The sequence below is a fragment of the Gallus gallus genome, chromosome 18 (genome assembly GCF_016699485.2).
Source record: "Gallus gallus isolate bGalGal1 chromosome 18, bGalGal1.mat.broiler.GRCg7b, whole genome shotgun sequence".
Lineage (NCBI taxonomy): Eukaryota > Metazoa > Chordata > Aves > Galliformes > Phasianidae > Gallus > Gallus gallus.
The window spans coordinates 380,372-389,821 of record NC_052549.1 but is presented as its reverse complement, the minus strand read 5'-3'; positions in this window follow the sequence as shown (position 1 = coordinate 389,821).

Sequence of the window (9,450 nt, the reverse complement as noted above, 5' to 3'; positions counted from 1 at the left end):
TGAGGCGCCAGGTAGGTGGCAGTGGGGACAGGGAGGGCTTGGGGTGGTACCGGCATCGGTCCGCGGATGGTGGGCTGCATCCAGGCGGGGTCCGGTGGCGGCACAGTCGCTTCAGGGAAGATGGCGTCGGGTGTCAGAGGCACCGTCAGCGCTCCTCGAGGGATTCTCTCTGTGGGGAAAGGCCAAAGTAGGCTCTGGGGTGGGCTCTGGGGTGAGCTCTGGGGCGCTGGGGTGGGATCTGGGGCACAGGGCTGAGATCGGGCTTACAGGGCTGGGATCTGGGGCGCTGGGGTGGGATCTGGGTTACGGGTGTGATATCGGGGTTACAGGGGTGGGATCTGGGGCGCTGGGCTGAGATCTGGGCTGTTAGGGTGGGATCTGGGGCGCTGGGGTGGGATCTGGGACACTGGGGTGAGCTCTGGGTTACAGGGGTGATATTGGGGTTACAGGGGTTGGATCTGGGGCGCTGGGGTGAGATCTGGGGCACAGGGGTGGGATCTGGAGCGCTGGGGCCAGCTGAAGCATGGGAGCAGGGGAAGCCTGCTGCCTTACCTGCCATGACAGCTGGAGAGTGGCAGTTAGGGGAGCCCCTCCCCCCAGGGGGGTTGCGTGACCGTTGGGGTCAGCCCCTTTCCCCCGGGCTTGAGATGGTTGCAGTTTTTGTCGCCACAAAGACCTTAAAGACCCTCAAGTCTAAGCACAACCTAACCATACCAGCCTAACTCTAACAAGCCCCTGCTCAATCATGTCCCCGAGCACCACCTGGTTTTCAACACATTCAGGGATGGTGACTGAACCAGCTCCCTGGGTGGAATAGGGAGCCAGCCCATCAGGTCTCCCCTCAGCCTCCTTTTCCCCACACTAAACAGCCCCAGTTCCTTCAGTCACTCCTCAGAGGGCATATTGGCCAAGGCCTTCCCCAGCCTTGTTGCCCTTCTTTCAACCTGCTTCAGCACCTCAACGGCCCTTCTGTGCTGAGGTGCCCAAAACTGAACACTGGACTCGAGGTGAGGCCTCGCCAGTGCCGAGTCCAGGGGCAGGATGACTTCCCTAGTCCTGCTCACCACACCATTCCTGAGCCAGGAATTGTGGTTATGCCATTGGCCTTCTTGGCCACCTGGGCACACTGCTGGCTCATCTTCAGCCACCTGTCCGTCAGCACACCAAGGTCCCTTTCAGGGATCAGGCAGCTTTCCAGCCACTCCTCCCCAAGGAGGACTGGGGGGACGCCTGGGCTTGTTGTGACCAAAATGCAGGACCCGACACTCGGCCCCATTGAAACTCATCCAGTCAACCTGGAAGAGTGAAGAGAGAACAAAAACCAAGCAGGCAAAGAGCAGAGCTGTCCACAGGGGGCAGGGCTTGGGGCAGGGCCTGTGCCGGAGGGTGGTCCAGCACAGTGGTGGCCTCGGGGCCCAGGCTGGAGGGGGCCTGGCACAGTTGAGGCCTCGTGTGGGCCCAGAAGGAAGGGGGCCCAGGCACAGGTAGAGCCTCGGGGCCCAGGATGGAGGAGAACCAGGCACAGTTGGGGCTGCTTTGGGGCCCAGGATGGAGGAGGACCAGGCACAGTTGGGGCTGCTTTGGGGCCTGAGCTGGAGGGGGACCTGGCACAGTTGGGGCTTCTTTGGGGCCCAGGATGGAGGACGGCCTGGCACAGCTGAGGCCTCCTCTTGGCCCAGACCAAAGGGAGCCCCGGCCCAGCCCGGGCCTTGGGGCCTAGGATGGAGGAGGAGCAGACACAGTTGGGGCTGCTTTGGGGCCCAGAATGGAGGAGGAGCAGACGCAGTTGGGGCTGCTTTGGGGCCCAGGATGGAGGAGGACCAGGCACAGTTGGGGCTGCTTTGGGGCCTGAGCTGGAGGGGGGCATGGCACAGTTGGGGCTGCTTTGGGGCCTGGGCTAGAGAAGGAGCAGGCACAGTTGAGGCCTGCTCTTGGCCCAGACCAAAAAGGGCCCAGGCACAGCCAGGGCCTTGGGGCCCAGGATGAAGCAGGACCAGGCACAGTTGGGGCTGCTTTGGTGCCTAGGCTGGAGGGGGGGCCTGGCACAGTTGAGGCCTCCTCTGGGCCCAGACAAAAAGGGGCCCAAGAACAGCTCGGGCCTTGGGGCCTAGGATGGAGGAGGACCAGGAACAGTTGGGGCTGCTTTGGGGCCCAGGATGGAGATGGACCAGGAACAGTTGGGGCTGCTTTGGTGCCCAGGATGGAGATGGGCCTGGCACAGTTGGGGCTGCTTTGGGGCCTGGACTGGAGGGGTGCCTGGCACAGTTGGGGCCTCCTCTTGGCCCAGACCACAGGGGGCCCCGGCCCAGCCCTAGCCTTGGGGCTTAGGATAGAGGAGGACCAGCAACAGTTGGGGCTGCTTTGGGGCCCAGGATGGAGATGGACCTGGCACAGTTGGGGCTGCTTAGGGGGCTGAGCTGGAAGGGGGCCTGGCACAGTTGGGGCTTCTTTGGGGCCCGGGATGGAGGACGGCCTGGCACAGTTGAGGCCTCGTCTGGGCCCAGACCAAAGGGGGCTCAAGCCCAGCCAGGGCCTTGGGGCACAGGATGGAGAAGGACCAGGAACAGTTGAGGCTGCTTTGGGGCCCAGGCCGGTCGACGGCCTGGCACGATTTGGGCTGCTTTGGGGCCCGGTATCGAAGAGGACCAGGCTCAGATGGGGCTGCTTTGGGGCCCAGGCTGGAGGAGGACCTAGCGCAGTTGGGGCCTACTCAGGGCTCAGTCCAAAGGGGGCCCAGGCACAGCCAAGGACTTGGGGCACAGGATGGAGGAGGACCAGGCACAGCTGGGGCTGCTTTGGGGCCTGGGCTGGTGGGAGGCCCGGCACAGCCAGAGCCTTGTGGCTGCACTCCCTCTGTACACTTCAACCTTGATCCATAATCTGAAATGGTAACTGGAGTAAAAGGCAGTAGCTGATCCAGCTGCTTTCCTGTGTTTTAATTTTTCTAAGTATGGGGAAGGACTCAAGCTAGTAAAAAAAGACCCCTTTCTGAAGAACAGGACTCAGAAAGTGTTAGCACAGAGCAGATCTCCCAGTAGAGATTCTTCCCCTTAGACAGGCAGCCCTTAAACGAGGGTGGGGAGGGCTGGAGCCAGGCTCCACCCGTTTTTTGCCCAGGTGAAATGCTTGCAGGTGTGCTCCACAGCAGAACGTGTTTTAATGAAGCCTGTGGAATCCAAGAATCCTTTCTTCCTTCTTTCTTGTTTGTGTTTGTTGCCTGCAGTTCCAAGCAGGTGGACTCTCAGTGTCTTGCAAGTGACAGCTAGCAGCAGCAGGTCCAGCCAGGAGGCACAGCACCCTGCAACCTCCAGGTGAGTGACAGCAGGCAGGCAGGCTTTTGGGCTCTGCAGGGTCATTGTGTGGAGCATTATGCACAGGGACAGCTGAGTGTAAAGATGATGTCCGAGCTGCAGAGCTAAGCATAACGGAGAGGCCCAGCGGCTCAGCTCATTTCCCAGCGTGAGGCAGGAAATTAAGAGCCACGAGGGATATGCAGACGCTTTCTGCTTTTGTCTGTTGCCTCACTCCTTCTGCCCCTGTCAGAGGGGAGGAACGAGCTGCACTTGCACAGAGACATTGCTCTCACGGCCACTCCCCCCTCAGGTTGGAGCATTCCTGGCTGCAGGATGGGCAAACCGAAGTTCTTGCCTGATTGGGTCTGTGAAGCTTAAAAAGGGAGACAAACTATGGCCTCTTGGCTCATGAAGTGAGAGAGGGGATGCTGTGCTATTGGGCTGCAGTCAAGAGTCTGAGAGAGTCTGTGTTATGTGAGATTTGAGAGACAGTTCTGGGGAGTGTGGGAGCAGTGCAAACGTGCAAGGGTGCTTTTCCTTTCAGGGGCCTTTGTGCGACAGCAGATGTTGATGCCCTAGAAGCACGGTGCGGAGCACATCCTGGGATCAAGGTGCCACGGACTGGAAAATGCTGCTGTGGCGGAGTTCCTGTGTGAAGACAAAACTCCCAGTCGCCCAGAAATGTGGAGGCAGAAGAGCAGTGACAAGGTATCTACATGTCTATCTGTGTATGTGCACAGCAGGCCCAGCTGCCCCTGCTTCCTCCCTCCACGGGATCTGCTCCTGCTGCTGCTGCTGCTGGAGTCTCCTCTGGCCACGGTGGTGTGGGGCGAGTTCTTTTGTCAAACAGGATCTACCGTTTGTCAACCCCTTGTGACCGGGCCTGATCCCCTGGTTGACCTTTAATGAATCGCAACATTATGCATCCCATAACCTACCCTGGCACCGAGGTAAGACTGATAGGTCTGTAGCTCCCAGGATCATCTTCTGGCCCCTTCTGACCTTGAGACCTCATGCGGCTGTCTCTAAAGTGTCTTGCCCACCTCTTCATCCTGGTTGGGTGGCCTGTAGCACACTCCCACGCTAACGTCAGTCTTACTGGCCTTTGCTTTTATTCTGACCTAGAAGCTCTCAACCCTATCATCGCCATCCTTCATCTCCAGCCATTCCCATTCTTTCTTAACGTAGAGGGCTGCACCACTGCCTTTCCTGCCTTGCCTCTCTCTTTTGAAAAGTCGCTAGCCATCCTTCACAGCACTCCAGCTGTGTGAGTCATTCCACCACGTTTCTGTGATTTCCAAGTGACTTTTCTCCTGTTTTTTGATTCCAACAAAAGCCACTTAGGATTATTTTTATTGTTATTCTTTTTTTAATGGCAGGCATTGTGATCAACTTAGGAAATGAACGGACGAAGAATAGCTTTGTTTGCATTCTGGTAACTGCTGAGGCTTTGGCTGACGACAGCTTTCAGCTGCACCTGAACTAGGCTGGATTTGTCTCCTGCTCTCCATAGGTGAGTATTTCTCTTTCATACCTTTGAAGCAGCTTTGTACACAGCTTAAGTGATGGAACAGGAATGACTCCAGTATGGTAAAAACGTGAATTCTAGTGTTTTGGTACGTATATTCAAGTCAGTATGGGTCCATTTCAGACAGCATCGTCTCACATCTGTTTGTTGTCTCATATCAAAGGAATTTTTACTCATTTGGCTACATACATACTCCACCCATAGTTTGCGTCTTGTCTTCTTAGGGTGAGGTTTGCCTGCTGAACAGCAAGACAAAAGAAGCTTAAATTACAGAAGCAGAGAAGCAAAGGCAGCTTAGAGGCTCAATACAGTACGGATCAGTTAGAGTATTACTTGGAAGTTGTTGTGTTCTGGGTCTTAGGTGGGATGAGAGACGGGTGTGAATGTTACAGCCAAGTGTTTTTCCCTGGTTCATTGCTCACCTGCTGCCATGCAAGCCAGCTCTTCTTTTCCCTGCCTCTGCTTTTCTTGTTGCATGCATATGCATCGCAAAATCTCTGAACAGATTTATTTTCACGTTTTAACAGTGTATAGCTAGAAGTGGGGCTTATCTCATCATCTGATGGAGATTGGTTGTGTATGGGGGAGTTTGTACGAATTATTAGCATCTCACCAAAAGCAAGGACCAGAAAAAGAAAGAAAAAAACACCAAACCGCCCTAAAATCTGCCCAAATGACTATAGCTGAGCCAGCAGGAAATATTACCTGCAGTTTGCAGAGTCCTCGTTTTGCTCAGCACTGACTGGATGGGGTTAACAGTGACCACTAATGAAGGAGCTCTGCTGCCTGTCTGAGCAGTGCTCCAGTCTTTGTTGCTGCGTTATGAATGCACTGCTCCTCCTGACACATTTCAGGATTCAGGCTGGGAGCAGGTATGTCATCACCTGACTTGACCACATGTAACTTGATGCTAGAAATACACCACGTCCTCCCTCCCTGCATGGCAAGAGATTGCTCTCTTCTCCTCCAAAGGCAGCCAAAGTAACTTCTGTGTGATGACTAGAGGGAGAAAACTTGGTGTCACTCCTTGCAAGTCCTGTGGCAGCCAGATATTGTGTTAGCCACTCACAGGTAGCATGTCTTTGGTATCAGGGTGTAAGAGAATGAACTCTGTAGGAGCGCTGCTGTCATAGGCCACCAAGGGCCCGGGATGCCTGGCTGAAATTTGATGTTGCAGATACCTTGGTGTCACTGGAATCCATGGAGTTGACACAGTCCTCTGATGGCTGGATTTCTGCTTTCTAAGGGTATTCCTTTCTGTTTCTCAACTTTTCGGGTGATACTGCTTTGCTTTCCTTGGCTTCTTAGTACTTCCTGTTTTGGTTATTGTTTCTGGAATGGCTTTGCTTTACTCCTTGGTTTTTCTTTTGTATCTTTGCCTTGCATTGCTTGTGAATTTTCATTTATTCCTTCTCTTCAGCGCTAAGCGTTGGTGAGAGTTGGTATCTTTGTACTGTGTTTGGCTTCTTTGGTTTGCCACGATATACACGAGTAAAGCACATGAATGGAATACAGAATGGTGACTTGTTTTAATTGCTTTGTTTTCCTCGTTTGGTTGTTTTTCCCCTGTTGCTTTTCAGTAGTGCGCCTTTTGCTTTGCTTTCCATTGTCTTTGTGTCTGGTTGTTTTTTTTTTGGTTCTTTGTTCTCGTTACCTGTTCCTTTCTTTGCATTAGCTTCTTCCTCCCAGAGGAGAGCATTCCTTGCCTTTTCAGAGGATGGTTCTTGGCTTTGCTTGGAGTTTCTCCCTTGCTCTTCATTCTTGGTTGCCTTACCTGGCTTTGCCTTCCTTGTCCCCTTGCCCCGGCCTTGCTCTTCCTTTGCCTTCACTTACCTGATGTGCTCTCTCCCTTGATTGTTCTGTTCTGTCTGTTCCTTTCTGGCTTCTTGAACTGCAGCCTCCTCTCTGGGCTTTCCTGCCGTGCTTGATGCATTTGCAGCTCCTTGGAGTTTCCCAGGTGGGTCCACGCCTCCTGGGCCTCCTTGCCTCTTCCCTTGTGGTGCTCTTGTGGCTTTTTCTCCAGCTGGCTGGATCCACGCGGGCCTATTGCCCCATTTTCTCGGCATTGGTGTATGTAGATTGTTCTATGTCATCTTCCCAGGCCTAGATGCTGAGTTTTTGCCTCTTCCAGACTCTGTTGTCATCTTTGCTTTTCCGTGAGAGTGTATTCTGTTCTGTTATCGTTGGTTTCTTGTTTTTGAATTTGGTGTTTGTTGTTGTTTCATTTATTGTTGTTGGCTTTCTTTGATGTGCGTGGGGTTTTTTGTTCTTTTTTTCAGTTTGGTGCTCTTTTTCTTTTTTTTTTGCTGTTCATTTCTTTGCACTGTATTTTTTTCCTAGTAGCGTTTCTTTTCCTTTCTCTTGTACTAGAAATTTTAGCTCCTAACACTAATCCAAATGTATAAACCACAAGTCTGAACTCTAAATCACACAGGTGTATGGGAACTGTATAATCACAGCCTGACCCCCTGTTTGACTACCTGAGGCGAGTGCTGAGTCAGCTGCAGGGGCACAGGTGATGGCAGTTTCACCTGAGTGACCGTAAGGGGTGGACCCTGGCTGCAGCCCTGCTAGACCCCATGTAAGGGCTGACTCCCAAGGAGGAAGGATCTCTATCTGGAGGTCACCCTTAGTGGAGCCCTTCTGCGCGCCCAGGGTACGGGTAAGCTTTTTATTTCATTCCTCCTTTGGAAACGTGCTCATCTCTCTGGTCCTTTACCTATTTGCCTTACAATCTGTTTGCCCTGCACACAGGTAATGTTTAACCCTCCTAATGGGTAGCCCTGAAGCCTTTTCTGTAAACGCAACAGGGATAGGGTTAGCCCTCATCAAGTAAGGGCCACCCTAACCTTCATCCTAACCTACTATGGTAATTCTTCATCCTTAACGCTAGCCCCTAACAGTAACCTTTAAGCCAATCCTTAGGGGTTTTCCTTAAACCCTTACTCTAACTCAGCTTAGAATCACAGAATCGCTAAGGTTGGAAAAGACCTACAGGATCATCCAGTCCAACCATTCGCCCTTCACCAATGGTTCTCGCTAAACCATGTCCCTCAGCACAACATCCAAACGCTCTTTGACCACCACCAGGGTCGGTGACTGCACCACCTCTCTGGGCAGCCCATTCCCGTGCCTGACCACCCTTTCAGATAAGCACTATTTCCTAACGTTCAGCCTCAATCTTCCGTGGCGCAGCTTGAAGCCATTCCCTCTTGTCCTATCACTGTCACCCGAGAGAAGAGGCTGACCCCCAGCTCACTACAGCCTCCCTTCAGGTAGTTGTAGAGAGCAGTAAGGTCTCCCCTGAGCCTCCTCTTCTCTAGACTGAACAATCCCAGCTCCTTCAGCCGCTCTTCATAAGGTCTGTGCTCCAGAACCCTCACCAGCTTTGTTGCCCTCCTCTGGACACGCTCCAGGGCCTCGATGTCTTTCTTACAGTGAGGGGCCCAAAACTGGACACAGTACTCGAGGTGCGGCCTCACCAGTGCTGAGTACAGGGGAATAATTACCTCCCTGTTCCTGCTGGCCACACTATTTCTGATACAAGCCAGGATGCCATTGGCCTTCTTGGCCACTAGGGCACACTGCTGGCTCATGCTCAGACTAGCGTCAGACAACACCCCCAGGTCCATTTCCTATACACGGTCTTCCAGCCACTCTGCCCCAAGCCTGTAGCGTTGCCTGGGGTTATTGCGGCCAAAGTGCAGGACCCGGCATTTGGTCTTGTTGAATCCCATCCCATTGGCTTCAGCCCAGCTATCCAACCTATCCAGATCCCTCTGTAAGGCCTCGCTACATTCAGGCAGATCAGCACTTCCAGCCAGCTTGGTGTCATCTGCAAACTTACTGAGGGGGCACTCAATGCCCTCATCCAGGTCATCAATAAAGATATTAAAGAGGACAGGCCCCAGCACCGACCCCTGGGGAACACCACGTTTGACCGGTCGCCAGCTGGATTTAACTCCATTCACCACCACTCTCTGGGCCCAGCCCTCCAGTCACTTCCTTACCCAGCCAAGAATGTATCTGTCCAAGCCACGATCTGCAAGCTTCTGGAGGAGAATACTGTGGGAGACAGTGTCAAAGGCTTTGCTGAAGTCTAGGTAGACCACATCAACAGCCTTTCCCTCATCCACCAGACGGGTCACTAGATCATAGAAGGAGATCAGGTTGGTCAAGCAGGACCTGCCCTTCGTGAACCCATGCTGGCTAGGCCTGATCCCCCGCTTGTCCCGCACGTGCCGCGTGATCTCCCTCAAGACAATCTGCTCCATAATCTTCCCCGGCACCGAGGTCAGGCTAACAGGCCTGTAGTTCCCCGGATCCTCCCTGCAGCCCTTCTTGTAGGTGGGAGTCACATTGGCAAGTCTCCAGTCTTCTGGGACCTCACCCGTCAACAAGGAGCGCTGATAGATGATGGAAAGCGGCTCAGCTATCTCCTCCGCCAGTTCCCTCAGCACTCTCGGGTGAATCTCATCCAGTCCCATGGACTTGTGGCAGTCCAGTTGGAGTAGCAGGTCTCTGACTGTTTCCTCCCGAATTATGGGGGGTTTAGTCTGCTCCCCAGCCAAGGCTGCCAGGTCAGAGAGTGGAGAAACCTGAGGATAACCGGTCTGTCTTTTAAAGGCA